Source organism: Acipenser ruthenus, unplaced genomic scaffold, assembly GCF_902713425.1.
Source record: "Acipenser ruthenus unplaced genomic scaffold, fAciRut3.2 maternal haplotype, whole genome shotgun sequence".
Taxonomy (NCBI): Eukaryota; Metazoa; Chordata; class Actinopteri; order Acipenseriformes; family Acipenseridae; genus Acipenser; species Acipenser ruthenus.
Genome location: NW_026707881.1, coordinates 1 through 17,504, shown reverse-complemented (window position 1 = coordinate 17,504; position 17,504 = coordinate 1). Strand labels below are relative to the sequence as shown.

The following is a 17,504-nucleotide window of genomic DNA, read 5'->3' as shown; positions in this document are numbered from 1 at the left end:
CCCTCTTTGGGTCGGCAAGCATAGCACCCTTGACTGAACACATTTGTTCCCTTTCCTGTACAAAAACAGATAGTTTTTTTTTATTGAAAAACACATCCTTTCCACACTTCTCCATATCTCGGTCTTTTAAAAACCTTTTAATAATTGCATAGTGATACGGTATCTCAAACGCAGTGGGAACAGTCAATGAGATATTCATTATTTTCAGACTCCTGAGATACGATCCCAAAAAAAACCTAACAAAAAACGCCCCTTTACAGACTCCATTTACGCACATATCAAAATGAAAACATACATACTTTATCATTAAAAACATGAATATATCTGGCAACCCTTTACCGCCCTTTAGCTTCCCTTTACCCACAATCTCCCTTCTCAATCTCTCCCATTTTGATCCCCAGAAGAAGTGGAACAGCTCTCTCCTGAGAACACAAACCGTCTGCTTGGCTGGAGGAAAAATCATAGAGGTATACAACAAAATAGGCAAAATGACAGCTTTAACAATCAGAACCTTCCCTTCCAGTGTGAGGTTCCGCAACTTCCAGTATCCCAACTTCTTCTTGACTTTTACACCCACCTCCTCCCAATTCTTAGTTCCATCACCTACAGCCCCAAAATTGACCCCCAATATTTTAATACAGTCCCTCTTTACATTTAAGTCCTTCCCGACCGCCGTATCCCACTTCCCATAAAACATAATTTCACTCTTCTCTTTGTTTAGCTTGGACCCAGATGCCTTACAAAATTGTTCTGTTATAGCTAAAACTTTACTCACAGATGGTTCGTCAACACAAACAACATTCACATCGTCCATGTAAAGGGCACACTTGACTTCCATCCCCCCACTCCCAGGGATTCTAAAACCAGTGATATTTTTCTCCTTTCTCAGAAGCTGCGCTAGAGGTTCCATACAGCATATAAACAGTAAGGGGGATAACGGACACCCTTGCCTAACACCACAGTTTATTCCAACTGTTTTAGACAAAACCCCATTTATCAATATCCTGCTCTCAATCCCTTTGTACAGCAGACCCACCCAGGCTAGAAACCTCTCCGGAAACCCCATCTTTAGCAGAATATGAAACATAAACTGGTGCGAGATCCGATCGTAAGCCTTCTCCAAATCTAAATTTAATAAACAGATCCTCATATTTCTGTCTCTCGCGTAACAGATGGTGTCACGAATCATTACCAGACTGTCCGTGATCCTCCTTCCAGGCACAGCACAGGTCTGATCCGGGTCTATCACTTCCTCCAATACATTTTTCATCCTAAGAGTTAAAATCTTACTAAAAATTTTAAAATCCACATTCAATAGACTAATAGGCCTCCAATTCTTCAAATCTTGTTTATCGTTTTTTTTAAAAATCAGAGTAATTATCCCTTGTCTGAAACTTTCAGGCAAGATCTCTTGTTTCCCAAACTCTTTAAAAACCAAAAGAATATCCCTTGCTATAATATCCCAGAATTTCAAATAAAACTCCAAAGGAAGTCCATCACTTCCTGGGACCTTCCCTCTTTTAAAACTTTTCATTGCCTTCCCCACCTCCTCTAGAGTTAAATCTTCTTCCAGGTGTTTCCCATTAACCACTTTCCCCTCCAAGGCCCTCTCCAGCTCCTCCATTTTATCTTTCTCCCCCTCCCTCTCTCCATATAGTTCTTTATAAAACCCCTCAGCCACACCCAACATCTCCTCAGTAGTTGAGACCACAACACCATCCTTCTTCAACCCTCCCATTGTTTTGCTCCCCTCAACAACCTTTTTGAAAAAGAAACGAGAACATGTTTCATTTTCTTCCAACACCTTAACCCGACTCTGGAAAATGACTTTTTTACATCCTCTCTCAAAAATGTCTTTTAATTCTTTTTTTACCTGATTTATTTCTTCATTAAAGTCAAAACCCCTCTCCCTCAATCTATAATATCGGTTTAATCTTTTACTTAACCCTCCAATTTTCCTCTTTTCTTTTCCAGCCTTCCTCTTGCCCACCATAATAAAGAATTCTTTAATCCTTTTTTTAACTTCTTCCCACCACTGCCCTCCTGTTTCAAAACACCCCTTCAGAGATCTCCATTCCTCATACCTCACCTGGAATAAGGCTTCTATAGCCTTATCCTCTAACAGTGAAATATTTAGCTTCCACACACCCTTCCCCAAAGTGACACATGCAACCAAATCAATTTTTACATTTAAAACCAAGTGATCCGAAAAGAAAACTGGGCTCACTGTACAGTCTATACATTTAACCCCCTTGCTCACAAAAACAAAGTCAATTCTCGAGCTTTGTGTTCCATTATCCCTCACCCATGTGAACCCCTTCTCATCAGGCTTGTGCTTACGAAATAAATCAATCAATTTAAAATCTTTAACAATCTCGTTTAGTACCAGCGAGGATTTATCCAATTTGAAGCCATCCTTTATAGGTGCTTTCTCCTCCTTCCTAAGAACACAATTAAAATCACCTGCTAATACCACTGTTTTATTCCTCACTAAAACACCTCTTAAATCATTGAATAACTCAGTTCGCTCATGTACATTTGGTGATGCATATACATTAACAAAAACACAATCTTTCCCCATATAACAAATGTCTACTCTCAAAAGTCTCCCAGACTTCACCACAGTACTCCCTTTCACCACCAAATTCCTATTTTTAATTAAAATGGCTACCCCATCAGATTTATTTTCATCAGACCCACTCCAAAAGGATGGCCCATATTTCCATTTCTTCCCCATGTCCAAATAATTCTCCTTAAAAGGAAGACCACACTCCTGTAACATAATCACATCAAAATTCTGACTGCCTAAAAAGGACAAAACAGCCTCACCCCTCAGGCTGCTCTTCATACTCCTTACATTTATAGTAGCCACTGAAAGCGCCATAATAATAATAATAATAATAAAAAAAAACATCCATTTTAAATCTAACTATAGCCACTACCAACATCTTCCAAGCATGGCCCTAGAAAAGGTGCCTCGTTCTGTTCTTTCACAGGATAATCTTCTCTTTCTGACCCTGAGGGGGAAGACACACCCTCAACCCCAAACTCACAACACACCACCCCATCATCCTGAGTCACAATATTTTTTTCCTGATCAGTTTCCTCAAAATAATCAAATTTCCTTTTTTTTGAATTTTCCAGTTCCTTCATTTCAAAGTCCCTGCTTTCATCCTCGCTCCCCAATGAGGACTCCAAACATATTAATAAATCACTTGCAGTACTACAAGGACTGCTGGGAATTTTGCACACCTCCTGCTGCAACTCTCCACCAGCCACCGCCCTACCAGGCCCCGCCTCCGGCTTCTTACTTTCAGCTGCACCTGTTTCACCCTCAATTACCTTCTGCCCCTCAGGACCAATCACCTTAGCATTCCCCACATTTGGATCTGACTCCACCCTATCCTCTTCCACCTCCTCACCTGATGAAGACACAACCAAATCCTCAACCAAACACCCTTTCAAAACGACTTTGTCCTTGTCCTGAACCTCTTTCCCTACATCCTCAGTAGTGCTTTTTTCCCCAACCTCACCATCTTTAACCACCGCCACACCTGCATTGTTGTAATCCTCTTTCAACATGTTAGCATATGATTTGGGGCAGTTCCTAAACAAATGAGATGTTTCACCGCACAAATTGCACTTCCTTTCATTCGTACATTCAGCATAGACATGGCCAACACCCCTACACTTTTTGCATATTATCTGTTTACAAGCCTCACGAAGGTGCCCCATTTCTCCACAGTTTCTACACAACTTTGGCTGACCCTGATAGTATACCAGCCCTCTATTTTCACCAAGCACAATAGTCTGAGGAATATGCTCCAAACCGCCATACCCCCCATAGTCTGGTCTCTGTACTACTGGAATCTTCCAGGAACAAGTCCAAATCCCCTCTGCATCCATCACTTTCACAGGTGACCCTTTAACTGTACAAAAACGTGCTAACCAAGTAGCCACATCCTCTGCTTCCACTAGCTCATTAAACATCTTTACAAACACAGTTTTCACTCCAGTGTAACTTAACCTCTCTACATTAAACTCACTCAACAAACCCTCATATCTCTTTTCCTCATACCTTCTCCAAAAATATTCCATGACAGAAGAACTCATCAAGCTCACATCCCACCCCCTCCCTCCTGGAAGATTAATAAGACAAAAGATATCACCAGGCTTAAGGCCCAGCTCTTTCTGTAAAACTCGCTTGGAAAAATCAGTTCTAGTGACCAATAAACCCTCACTTTCTTTCAAACAAAACCTAGCACAATGGTGCCTCCGCACTCCTACCCTAGTAGCGGCCATCACCACAAAATTAGAAAAGAGAAAAAAACGCCACCAAAAAAAAAGATAAGCCCCCGAAGGGACTTACCCCCCAGCTTCCTTCCTCTGTCCTGTCCTACTCTCTCCTCACAGCAACCGCAAAGAACCAAACCAGAACCTGGGGGAACAAAACAAAAACAAATTATATAACACAAAAATATACAATTCTCAAATAAGTTTCCGCAACCAAATGCTATCGCTTCCAACCAAGAGATTCCCCGCACGCAGGTACTACACTTGATCTGAGCCAAGAGGCCGAGAAGCGATGGCGACTTGGCCCTTGCCCGGGGCCCCCCAGCCCGGACGGCACAGGGGGATTCAAAGGTGGGTGCAAAATTTCAAGCACAAGCAGACCCCAAAAAAACGGGCTGCTGCTTCCAGAGGGGAAATGTGCAATTTAAGCAGGAGAAAACAAAACAAAGCAAAAACACACACATAACACCAAAAACAAAACATAAACTGGCGGAGTGCGTCTTACAAATAGTCATGCCAAGCTGCTATGCTGTGCAAGGTGCCTTGGGTAACTACAACTGTGCCTCGCTGGCTGGCTGGCTTGCTAAGAAGGTCCTGGCATAGGGACATGTTCCACCACACTTGTCTGGTTAGCTGCATGCTCCCAGGAAACAACCTGCTGCTGTCTACATCATCACCACATGTGAATAAAAGAAAGAAAGACAGCAAGAAAGAAAGAGAGAAAGAAAGAGAGAAAGAGAGAAAGAAAGAGAGAAAGAAAGAAAGAGAGAAAGAAAAAAAAAAGAAGTAAAACGGCGGGAAAACTTGCATCAACACTGGCACTCTCCCTCCAGCAGGGGTAGACAAAATGCTCACAGGAGAGATCCAGATCTGACTTTGACCAACATTAGAGAAAGGTGTGCACCGTTCCCGGAGGTACTGCAATACCGGGCCGATGCGTGGAGTGGACGGAGCAAGCCCCTGTTCCATCTCCCGATTCCAAAAATCAATTTAATATATGGTCCCCTGATAGGGGACGTATCAGATATTAAACTGATAAGAACAGATACTACACTTGATCTTAGCCAAAAGGCCGAGAAGCGATGGCGACTTGGCCCTTGCCCGAGGCCCCCCAGCCCGGACGGCACAGGGGGATTCAAAGGTGGGTGCAAAATTCCAAGCACAAGCAGACCCCCAAAAAACGGGCTGCTGCTTCCAGAGGGGAAATGTGCAATTTAAGCAGGAGAAAACAAAACAAAGCAAAAACACACCCATAACACCAAAAACAAAACATAAACTGGCGGAGTGCGTCTTACAAATAGTCATGCCAAGCTGCTATGCTGTGCAAGGTGCCTTGGGTAACTACAACTGTGCCTCGCTGGCTGGCTTGCTTGCTAAGAAGGTCCTGGCATAGGGACATGTTCCACCACACTTGTCTGGTTAGCTGCATGCTCCCAGGAAACAACCTGCTGCTGTCTACATCATCACCACATGTGAATAAAAGAAAGAAAGACAGCAAGAAAGAAAGAGAGAAAGAAAGAGAGAAAGAGAGAAAGAAAGAGAGAAAGAAAGAAAGAGAGAAAGAAAAAAAAAAGAAGTAAAACGGCGGGAAAACTTGCATCAACACTGGCACTCTCCCTCCAGCAGGGGTAGACAAAATGCTCACAGGAGAGATCCTGATCTGACTTTGACCAACGTTAGAGAAAGGTGTGCACCGTTCCCGGAGGTACTGCAATACCGGGCCGATGCGTGGAGTGGACGGAGCAAGCCCCTTTTCCATCTCCCGATTCCAAAAATCAATTTAATATATGGTCCCCTGATAGGGGACGTATCAGATATTAAACTGATAAGAACAGATACTACACTTGATCTTAGCCAAAAGGCCGAGAAGCGATGGCGACTTGGCCCTTGCCCGGGGCCCCCCAGCCCGGACGGCACAGGGGGATTCAAAGGTGGGTGCAAAATTTCAAGCACAAGCAGACCCCAAAAAAACGGGCTGCTGCTTCCAGAGGGGAAATGTGCAATTTAAGCAGGAGGAAACAAAACAAAGCAAAAACACACACATAACACCAAAAACAAAACATAAACTGGCGGAGTGCGTCTTACAAATAGTCATGCCAAGCTGCTATGCTGTGCAAGGTGCCTTGGGTAACTACAACTGTGCCTCGCTGGCTGGCTGGCTTGCTAAGAAGGTCCTGGCATAGGGACATGTTCCACCACACTTGTCTGGTTAGCTGCATGCTCCCAGGAAACAACCTGCTGCTGTCTACATCATCACCACATGTGAATAAAAGAAAGAAAGACAGCAAGAAAGAAAGAGAGAAAGAAAGAGAGAAAGAGAGAAAGAAAGAAAGAGAGAAAGAGAGAAAGAAAAAAAAGAAGTAAAACGGCGGGAAAACTTGCATCAACACTGGCACTCTCCCTCCAGCAGGGGTAGACAAAATGCTCACAGGAGAGATCCAGATCTGACTTTGACCAACGTTAGAGAAAGGTGTGCACCGTTCCCGGAGGTACTGCAATACCGGGCCGATGCGTGGAGTGGACGGAGCAAGCCCCTGTTCCATCTCCCCATTCCAAAAATCAATTTAATATATGGTCCCCTGATAGGGGACGTATCAGATATTAATACTCTTTTATTGAGATTTTACATTTTTTTACATTTACACCCATTCGTTTTTTCATTCATTTTACATTTCTTTTAAAGATGACATTCATGCATACAGACATACATTTTGTTTTAAAAGCATTTAAAATACATTTAAAAACACCAAGACAATTGTGCTTTGTACATGGTTAAAACAGACACAGATTAAAATCAACATGAAAAAAACCTGTGCTGTTTTAAAAGTGACTGGAAAAAAAGAACCATCTATAAAAAACCAGTGCTTGTGAGGGCCGGGGAGTGCTCTCTAAAAGGTTCAAAAGTGAACATAAAACTAGATCTAAAACAGGGACAGGGGAAAAGGGACAGTGTATAAAACAGTGAGTTAAAATTCTAAAATTTTAAAACACTTAAAATGTAACTTTTAATAGTTTACATTAAAAATCTTAAAGATACATAAAACAAAACAAAACAAAATCAAATAAAACATTCAACGTAAATCAAATAAAAGTCCATAAAACTGAAACAAAAGACTACATAAAACCAGGGCACCGTTGAAAAACGGTCATGCCAGCTAAAAAGGGCGGAATGCTGGCATGACAAAATAAATAAAAGGCTTAGCGGTGCCCCGTAGTCCCGCTCCTAGGAGCTAGCGGTTCCAGTTTTTTCCTTTATTCCATCTTCACGTCCTGAAGTCCGGCGATCCTCCACTCCGCGCAGGCCTTGTCCTTCCCGAGGGTCCGCATGTCCAGAATTACAAAGTCCTTGATAAGAGTTTGTGCCCTTCTGGTCGTGGTGATAGTGTCTAGCTCCTGCTTGTGATAGACACAGACGTTACGGCCTTCCCACAGGATCTGCTTGACAACATTGATGACACGCCAAACGCACTTAGCTGTGCTGGTAGTGATTCCTCCCGCAGGCCCATAGAGCACAGTCTCAGCGGTCATCTTGGCCATGTCAGCAAACCTGTTTAGGAAGACAGAGACAGAGAGCCAGACACTGCCAGCCACATCACACTCCCAGAAGATATGGGCTGGTGTTTCTCTCTTGCGGCACTTTGCATAGGGGCATGTTTCTACTTGGGCTAGTCCCCTCCTGAACATGAACGCTCGAGTGGGGAGTGCACTGTGGACGGTGTTCCATGCTATATCCTTCTGGACATTACTGAGGCAGCTGTGAGACACATTCTCCCAGATTTTTTGGCTTTGGGTGAGGGAGAAAGTAGCTACTTTTTCAATTTCCTGGGAACCGGCAAGATATTTAGTTACAGCCTTGTATTCCCAGGAGGCCAATTTTGCTTTATCTAAGCCCAATTTATATATAGTGTCCCTTAAGGTTCTAAAATACAATGGGGGGTCCCAGGAGTACGGCACGGTGTTATCAATAGTGCAGAGGCCCAAGGCCCTGAGACAGGTGGCAAAATAGAAACGATTCATGTAACATACCTTCCTGTCCAGGGCCTGGATGTTCTTGATAGTTTGCGTGAGCCCCTGCACTCGGGTGAGCTGCACAACGTCCGGGACCCCCTTACCTCCCTTCTTGTCGGCTTTACACAGGGTGGCTCGCTTTACCCTCTCCATCTTGCTGCCCCAGATAAAGCGGTGGATAATGCGGTCCACCACTTTTTTGGTGGTCCTGTCTGGGGGAAAGATTTTTCCTACATAAGAGAGGATGGGGAACAGTATAGACTTGGTTATTAATACTTTACCAGTCATTGTTAAGGATCTTGTGCTCCACCGCCAATCTTTTTACGGACCTGGTTAATGGCCGCCGTCCAGCTCTGGGCCCCCGAGCTATTGTTCTCGAAAATGAGGCCCAGAATCTTGATTTTGTCCTTTTTGACAGGGTACATGTCCGACAGTTCCCTATCTACCTGCCAATTTTTAGACACGTAGACTTCGCTCTTGGACTTATTAATCACTGCCCCGGTCGCCGTGCAGTACTTCTCAAGGATATTACTAATCCGAGGTACCGACGATGTGTTGGTGCAAATGAGTGACACATCGTCCATATATGCTGTTGTTTTGACCTGGACCCCGTTGGATCCAGGCAGCTGGAAACCAGTTATATTGGTATCCCTACGAATTGCCTGCAGGAGGGGTTCAATGCACACGACATATAGCAGTGGGGATAGTGGGCAACCCTGTCTGACCCCTGACTGGATAGATATTTTACCAGTCAGGTGCCTGTTCACCAAGACTCGGGTACTAATGTTTGTATAGATGGTTTTAACCCACTCCCTAAGTCCAGGAGCGAATTTCATCTGGTCCATCACTTTGTACATATATTCATGGCTTACCCTATCGAACGCCTTCTCCTGGTCAAGGTTGAACAGGCAGAGGGGATGGTTCCGTTCTCTAGAATAAGCCAGAATGTCCCTTGTTAACATTAAAATATCCGTGATGGACCTCCCTGGGACGCCACAAGCCTGGTCGGGGCCAATGACCAAAGGGAGGTGTACTTGTAGCCGGAGCATCAGAGCTTTGGCTAGTATCTTGTAATCCACGCAAAGGAGGCTGATTGGGCGCCAATTCCGTAGATCTTTAACTTCCCCTTTCTTATGAAGGAGAGTAATTACACTCTCCCGCATAGAAGGGCCCAACCGCTTCTCCCTGTAGAACGCTCTGTAGACCTCCGCTAAATGGACTTTTAGCGTGTCCCAAAAAAGATGGTAATACTCACCCGGGATGCCATCTGGACCTGGCGTCTTACCGGTGTTCATGGTCTTTACCGCCTGGGTGAGCTCCTCCAGCGTGAGTTCTGGGTCCTTCTCCTCCTCCTCCTCGTCCCGCACTGAGTCAGGCTCCAACTGGCTCAGGAACCACTCTATCAGGGTGTCATCTGTAGCTTTGATGTTATACAGGTCCCTATAGAAGTTCTCTACCACTTTTTTCACTCCCTCACTATCCTCTACTATCCTCCCCCTGCTGTCGAGCATGGAGGACATCAAGTGCCGCTTCTCCCTCGTTTTCTGGAAGAAGAAGCGAGTACACTTTTCGTCTTCCTCCATTTTTTGCACTTTTGCATTGTGCATGACCTTTCGTTGTTCCTCCCTACAAAGCACTGAAAGATCTAGCTTGGTCTGGGCTATCTCGTCGCTTACAGGGAACCCCCGAAGCTGAAGCAGGCTCAGACGCTGGAGGGCAGCATTCAGGTATTTATATTTGGCCCTCCTTTCTTTTGCTTTCCTCTTGCCTGCTGCTATGAAATAACCCTTAGTTCTCATTTTGACCATCTCCCACCACTCTATAGGGGAGTTGAATAGGTCACGCAAAGTGGTCCACTCAACAAGCCTGCTCTTATAGGCTGCAGCTATGGAGGGGTCATCGAGTAAGGAGGTGTTTAATTTCCAGACCCCTGACCCCATCTGGGAGGTCTGAGGGACCTGCAATGTTACCTGCAGGAGCCTATGGTCAGAGAAGAAGACGGCCTGGGTGTCTACTGCCGTCTTCGTAAGGGAGCTGGTATGCAGGACGTGATCTATACGGGAGAAGGAGGTCCCAGATGATCTCACCCAGGTAAAGGGAGGCACCAGGTCCTTACCTGCATCACACAGGGAGAAATCAGATATTACGGAGGACAAAACTCTACTAGAGCGGTCGTTGCGTGGCCTGCTCCGGTCTACGTCCCTCAGAGCACAATTGAAGTCACCTGACACGATGACGGGTACGTTCCCCAGCAGGAGTGGACGCAGCTGTGGAAAAAATTGAACTCTTTCGTTTTGGTTAGTGGGTGCGTAGACATTGACCAGTCTGAGGGGAGTGTTGTTGTATGTCACATCCACGCTCAGAATTCTACCAGGTTCTACCTCCCTGCTGCTGCGGGAGGTAATAAATGGGTTTTTAAACAGGATACCTACTCCGTCGGCTCTGGCTATGTTGGAGCCCGACCAGAAGGAGTCCCCCAGGGTCCAACTCTCCTTCAGGTTCCTATAATCAGGGCTCGACGAAATACCACACTCCTGCAGAAAGATGAGATCTGCTTTCAAGTTAGCTAGATAGTTTAGTACATCAAATCTTTTTTGTGTCTCCCTGATGCTCCTGACATTAACAGACACACATATCAGGGCCATCAGGGTAGCTAACAAGAAAAGGAGTCGCTGCGTCCACCCCATAGCGACTATGATTGGGAGGTCGGGACACTCTTCCTACTCTTAGCTCTACGCTTGCTTCGAGGGGGCTTGGGCTTATTTGCAACTCCCATCACCCCTGAGAAGGTACTCACTGCTGCCTCGTCCAAGAAGGCACCGTCTTTATATGCACAGTACGTGGAGTTGTTGGGGCTATTCAACTCCCCACAAGGTAAGTCTGGTGGAACTTGCTCAGGGCCCCTCGGAACGTGTGGGTCAGCTTTGTCCTGGGGGGGGGTTATGACAGACAGCATTCTTTGGCTGTTACCGTCTGTTGAATTGGAGCTGTTAGCAGACTTCTGGCTTACCGCGTCCAGGGGTATTCCCATGTCCTCCAGTGCTGTATCTAGGAGGACCTCTAGGGGGCCCCTGGTTTTGCCCATACAAGGGAGGGGGTCAAGGATGCTTTGAAGGGAGGCCCTTCGCTTGAAGAGGGTCATTGCTACCGAGGTACTGCTGGTCAGGGAAGGTGTTGACCCCGACCTCTCCCTCGGTGCATTAGTGAACACCTCTTCTGCGAGGTGTGCTAGGGTTTGTGCCAACGACTGGGAAGGCTGGCTGGGGATGCCCTGGCTGGCTGCTACCTGCCCACTAGGCGGCAGTGTAGCCGTCCCACTCGCCTCCGTCTCTGCCTGCGAGGGCAAGACTGGGGACTTTGTGTGGACATTAGCTGGTTTTGGATCTATGGGGGCCACCTGCAACTTGCTGTCTTTGATCCTGATCTTCTTTCTTTTCCCCCCCTCGTCTCTACCCTTTCTTTTCCCCACCCTCTGCTGGTTCTTCACTCCCTTCCCCTCCTTCTCACTCTCACTTTCACTGTCGCTTTCGCTTTCCTCCCCCACGGACTCAATCCTTATGGCGTCATAACGAGAGCCGAGGGGGAGTGCTGGCGCTGAGAGGGCCCTACTCAGGGGGGGGCCGCTGCTGGGTCCCCTGATAGGGGACGTATCAGATATTAAACTGATAAGAACAGATACTACACTTGATCTTAGCCAAAAGGCCGAGAAGCGATGGCGACTTGGCCCTTGCCCGGGGCCCCCCAGCCCGGACGGCACAGGGGGATTCAAAGGTGGGTGCAAAATTTCAACCACAAGCAGACCCCAAAAAAACGGGCTGCTGCTTCCAGAGGGGAAATGTGCAATTTAAGCAGGAGAAAACAAAACAAAGCAAAAACACACACATAACACCAAAAACAAAACATAAACTGGCGGAGTGCGTCTTACAAATAGTCATGCCAAGCTGCTATGCTGTGCAAGGTGCCTTGGGTAACTACAACTGTGCCTCGCTGGCTGGCTGGCTTGCTAAGAAGGTCCTGGCATAGGGACATGTTCCACCACACTTGTCTGGTTAGCTGCATGCTCCCAGGAAACAAACTGCTGCTGTCTACATCATCACCACATGTGAATAAAAGAAAGAAAGACAGCAAGAAAGAAAGAGAGAAAGAAAGAGAGAAAGAGAGAAAGAAAGAGAGAAAGAAAGAAAGAGAGAAAGAAAAAAAAAAGAAGTAAAACGGCGGGAAAACTTGCATCAACACTGGCACTCTCCCTCCAGCAGGGGTAGACAAAATGCTCACAGGAGAGATCCTGATCTGACTTTGACCAACGTTAGAGAAAGGTGTGCACCGTTCCCGGAGGTACTGCAATACCGGGCCGATGCGTGGAGTGGACGGAGCAAGCCCCTTTTCCATCTCCCGATTCCAAAAATCAATTTAATATATGGTCCCCTGATAGGGGACGTATCAGATATTAAACTGATAAGAACAGATACTACACTTGATCTTAGCCAAAAGGCCGAGAAGCGATGGCGACTTGGCCCTTGCCCGGGGCCCCCCAGCCCGGACGGCACAGGGGGATTCAAAGGTGGGTGCAAAATTTCAAGCACAAGCAGACCCCAAAAAAACGGGCTGCTGCTTCCAGAGGGGAAATGTGCAATTTAAGCAGGAGGAAACAAAACAAAGCAAAAACACACACATAACACCAAAAACAAAACATAAACTGGCGGAGTGCGTCTTACAAATAGTCATGCCAAGCTGCTATGCTGTGCAAGGTGCCTTGGGTAACTACAACTGTGCCTCGCTGGCTGGCTGGCTTGCTAAGAAGGTCCTGGCATAGGGACATGTTCCACCACACTTGTCTGGTTAGCTGCATGCTCCCAGGAAACAACCTGCTGCTGTCTACATCATCACCACATGTGAATAAAAGAAAGAAAGACAGCAAGAAAGAAAGAGAGAAAGAAAGAGAGAAAGAGAGAAAGAAAGAAAGAGAGAAAGAGAGAAAGAAAAAAAAGAAGTAAAACGGCGGGAAAACTTGCATCAACACTGGCACTCTCCCTCCAGCAGGGGTAGACAAAATGCTCACAGGAGAGATCCAGATCTGACTTTGACCAACGTTAGAGAAAGGTGTGCACCGTTCCCGGAGGTACTGCAATACCGGGCCGATGCGTGGAGTGGACGGAGCAAGCCCCTGTTCCATCTCCCCATTCCAAAAATCAATTTAATATATGGTCCCCTGATAGGGGACGTATCAGATATTAATACTCTTTTATTGAGATTTTACATTTTTTTACATTTACACCCATTCGTTTTTTCATTCATTTTACATTTCTTTTAAAGATGACATTCATGCATACAGACATACATTTTGTTTTAAAAGCATTTAAAATACATTTAAAAACACCAAGACAATTGTGCTTTGTACATGGTTAAAACAGACACAGATTAAAATCAACATGAAAAAAACCTGTGCTGTTTTAAAAGTGACTGGAAAAAAAGAACCATCTATAAAAAACCAGTGCTTGTGAGGGCCGGGGAGTGCTCTCTAAAAGGTTCAAAAGTGAACATAAAACTAGATCTAAAACAGGGACAGGGGAAAAGGGACAGTGTATAAAACAGTGAGTTAAAATTCTAAAATTTTAAAACACTTAAAATGTAACTTTTAATAGTTTACATTAAAAATCTTAAAGATACATAAAACAAAACAAAACAAAATCAAATAAAACATTCAACGTAAATCAAATAAAAGTCCATAAAACTGAAACAAAAGACTACATAAAACCAGGGCACCGTTGAAAAACGGTCATGCCAGCTAAAAAGGGCGGAATGCTGGCATGACAAAATAAATAAAAGGCTTAGCGGTGCCCCGTAGTCCCGCTCCTAGGAGCTAGCGGTTCCAGTTTTTTCCTTTATTCCATCTTCACGTCCTGAAGTCCGGCGATCCTCCACTCCGCGCAGGCCTTGTCCTTCCCGAGGGTCCGCATGTCCAGAATTACAAAGTCCTTGATAAGAGTTTGTGCCCTTCTGGTCGTGGTGATAGTGTCTAGCTCCTGCTTGTGATAGACACAGACGTTACGGCCTTCCCACAGGATCTGCTTGACAACATTGATGACACGCCAAACGCACTTAGCTGTGCTGGTAGTGATTCCTCCCGCAGGCCCATAGAGCACAGTCTCAGCGGTCATCTTGGCCATGTCAGCAAACCTGTTTAGGAAGACAGAGACAGAGAGCCAGACACTGCCAGCCACATCACACTCCCAGAAGATATGGGCTGGTGTTTCTCTCTTGCGGCACTTTGCATAGGGGCATGTTTCTACTTGGGCTAGTCCCCTCCTGAACATGAACGCTCGAGTGGGGAGTGCACTGTGGACGGTGTTCCATGCTATATCCTTCTGGACATTACTGAGGCAGCTGTGAGACACATTCTCCCAGATTTTTTGGCTTTGGGTGAGGGAGAAAGTAGCTACTTTTTCAATTTCCTGGGAACCGGCAAGATATTTAGTTACAGCCTTGTATTCCCAGGAGGCCAATTTTGCTTTATCTAAGCCCAATTTATATATAGTGTCCCTTAAGGTTCTAAAATACAATGGGGGGTCCCAGGAGTACGGCACGGTGTTATCAATAGTGCAGAGGCCCAAGGCCCTGAGACAGGTGGCAAAATAGAAACGATTCATGTAACATACCTTCCTGTCCAGGGCCTGGATGTTCTTGATAGTTTGCGTGAGCCCCTGCACTCGGGTGAGCTGCACAACGTCCGGGACCCCCTTACCTCCCTTCTTGTCGGCTTTACACAGGGTGGCTCGCTTTACCCTCTCCATCTTGCTGCCCCAGATAAAGCGGTGGATAATGCGGTCCACCACTTTTTTGGTGGTCCTGTCTGGGGGAAAGATTTTTCCTACATAAGAGAGGATGGGGAACAGTATAGACTTGGTTATTAATACTTTACCAGTCATTGTTAAGGATCTTGTGCTCCACCGCCAATCTTTTTACGGACCTGGTTAATGGCCGCCGTCCAGCTCTGGGCCCCCGAGCTATTGTTCTCGAAAATGAGGCCCAGAATCTTGATTTTGTCCTTTTTGACAGGGTACATGTCCGACAGTTCCCTATCTACCTGCCAATTTTTAGACACGTAGACTTCGCTCTTGGACTTATTAATCACTGCCCCGGTCGCCGTGCAGTACTTCTCAAGGATATTACTAATCCGAGGTACCGACGATGTGTTGGTGCAAATGAGTGACACATCGTCCATATATGCTGTTGTTTTGACCTGGACCCCGTTGGATCCAGGCAGCTGGAAACCAGTTATATTGGTATCCCTACGAATTGCCGGCAGGAGGGGTTCAATGCACACGACATATAGCAGTGGGGATAGTGGGCAACCCTGTCTGACCCCTGACTGGATAGATATTTTACCAGTCAGGTGCCTGTTCACCAAGACTCGGGTACTAATGTTTGTATAGATGGTTTTAACCCACTCCCTAAGTCCAGGAGCGAATTTCATCTGGTCCATCACTTTGTACATATATTCATGGCTTACCCTATCGAACGCCTTCTCCTGGTCAAGGTTGAACAGGCAGAGGGGATGGTTCCGTTCTCTAGAATAAGCCAGAATGTCCCTTGTTAACATTAAAATATCCGTGATGGACCTCCCTGGGACGCCACAAGCCTGGTCGGGGCCAATGACCAAAGGGAGGTGTACTTGTAGCCGGAGCATCAGAGCTTTGGCTAGTATCTTGTAATCCACGCAAAGGAGGCTGATTGGGCGCCAATTCCGTAGATCTTTAACTTCCCCTTTCTTATGAAGGAGAGTAATTACACTCTCCCGCATAGAAGGGCCCAACCGCTTCTCCCTGTAGAACGCTCTGTAGACCTCCGCTAAATGGACTTTTAGCGTGTCCCAAAAAAGATGGTAATACTCACCCGGGATGCCATCTGGACCTGGCGTCTTACCGGTGTTCATGGTCTTAACCGCCTGGGTGAGCTCCTCCAGCGTGAGTTCTGGGTCCTTCTCCTCCTCCTCCTCGTCCCGCACTGAGTCAGGCTCCAACTGGCTCAGGAACCACTCTATCAGGGTGTCATCTGTAGCTTTGATGTTATACAGGTCCCTATAGAAGTTCTCTACCACTTTTTTCACTCCCTCACTATCCTCTACTATCCTCCCCCTGCTGTCGAGCATGGAGGACATCAAGTGCCGCTTCTCCCTCGTTTTCTGGAAGAAGAAGCGAGTACACTTTTCGTCTTCCTCCATTTTTTGCACTTTTGCATTGTGCATGACCTTTCGTTGTTCCTCCCTACAAAGCACTGAAAGATCTAGCTTGGTCTGGGCTATCTCGTCGCTTACAGGGAACCCCCGAAGCTGAAGCAGGCTCAGACGCTGGAGGGCAGCATTCAGGTATTTATATTTGGCCCTCCTTTCTTTTGCTTTCCTCTTGCCTGCTGCTATGAAATAACCCTTAGTTCTCATTTTGACCATCTCCCACCACTCTATAGGGGAGTTGAATAGGTCACGCAAAGTGGTCCACTCAACAAGCCTGCTCTTATAGGCTGCAGCTATGGAGGGGTCATCGAGTAAGGAGGTGTTTAATTTCCAGACCCCTGACCCCATCTGGGAGGTCTGAGGGACCTGCAATGTTACCTGCAGGAGCCTATGGTCAGAGAAGAAGACGGCCTGGGTGTCTACTGCCGTCTTCGTAAGGGAGCTGGTATGCAGGACGTGATCTATACGGGAGAAGGAGGTCCCAGATGAGCTCACCCAGGTAAAGGGAGGCACCAGGTCCTTACCTGCATCACACAGGGAGAAATCAGATATTACGGAGGACAAAACTCTACTAGAGCGGTCGTTGCGTGGCCTGCTCCGGTCTACGTCCCTCAGAGCACAATTGAAGTCACCTGACACGATGACGGGTACGTTCCCCAGCAGGAGTGGACGCAGCTGTGGAAAAAATTGAACTCTTTCGTTTTGGTTAGTGGGTGCGTAGACATTGACCAGTCTGAGGGGAGTGTTGTTGTATGTCACATCCACGCTCAGAATTCTACCAGGTTCTACCTCCCTGCTGCTGCGGGAGGTAATAAATGGGTTTTTAAACAGGATACCTACTCCGTCGGCTCTGGCTATGTTGGAGCCCGACCAGAAGGAGTCCCCCAGGGTCCAACTCTCCTTCAGGTTCCTATAATCAGGGCTCGACGAAATACCACACTCCTGCAGAAAGATGAGATCTGCTTTCAAGTTA

General features: G+C 46.3%; 3 non-coding genes and 3 pseudogenes across 3 annotated transcripts; all 6 read right to left on the bottom strand.

The window, feature by feature from the left end:
• Positions 1–5,186: 5,186 nt before the first annotated feature.
• Positions 5,187–5,377, bottom strand: LOC131728493 (U2 spliceosomal RNA). The gene has a single exon (XR_009322695.1). It is a non-coding gene; the product is annotated as a U2 spliceosomal RNA (small nuclear RNA).
• Positions 5,378–5,976: 599 nt separating this feature from the next.
• On the bottom strand, positions 5,977–6,167 carry LOC131728497 (U2 spliceosomal RNA). Its single transcript, XR_009322697.1, has one exon. It is a non-coding gene; the product is annotated as a U2 spliceosomal RNA (small nuclear RNA).
• Positions 6,168–6,760: 593 nt separating this feature from the next.
• Positions 6,761–6,915, bottom strand: LOC131728495 (U2 spliceosomal RNA; annotated as a pseudogene).
• A 4,997-nt stretch (positions 6,916–11,912) lies between these two features.
• Positions 11,913–12,015, bottom strand: LOC131728498 (U2 spliceosomal RNA; annotated as a pseudogene).
• A 599-nt stretch (positions 12,016–12,614) lies between these two features.
• Positions 12,615–12,805, bottom strand: LOC131728496 (U2 spliceosomal RNA). The gene has a single exon (XR_009322696.1). It is a non-coding gene; the product is annotated as a U2 spliceosomal RNA (small nuclear RNA).
• A 593-nt stretch (positions 12,806–13,398) lies between these two features.
• Positions 13,399–13,553, bottom strand: LOC131728494 (U2 spliceosomal RNA; annotated as a pseudogene).
• Positions 13,554–17,504: the final 3,951 nt, after the last annotated feature.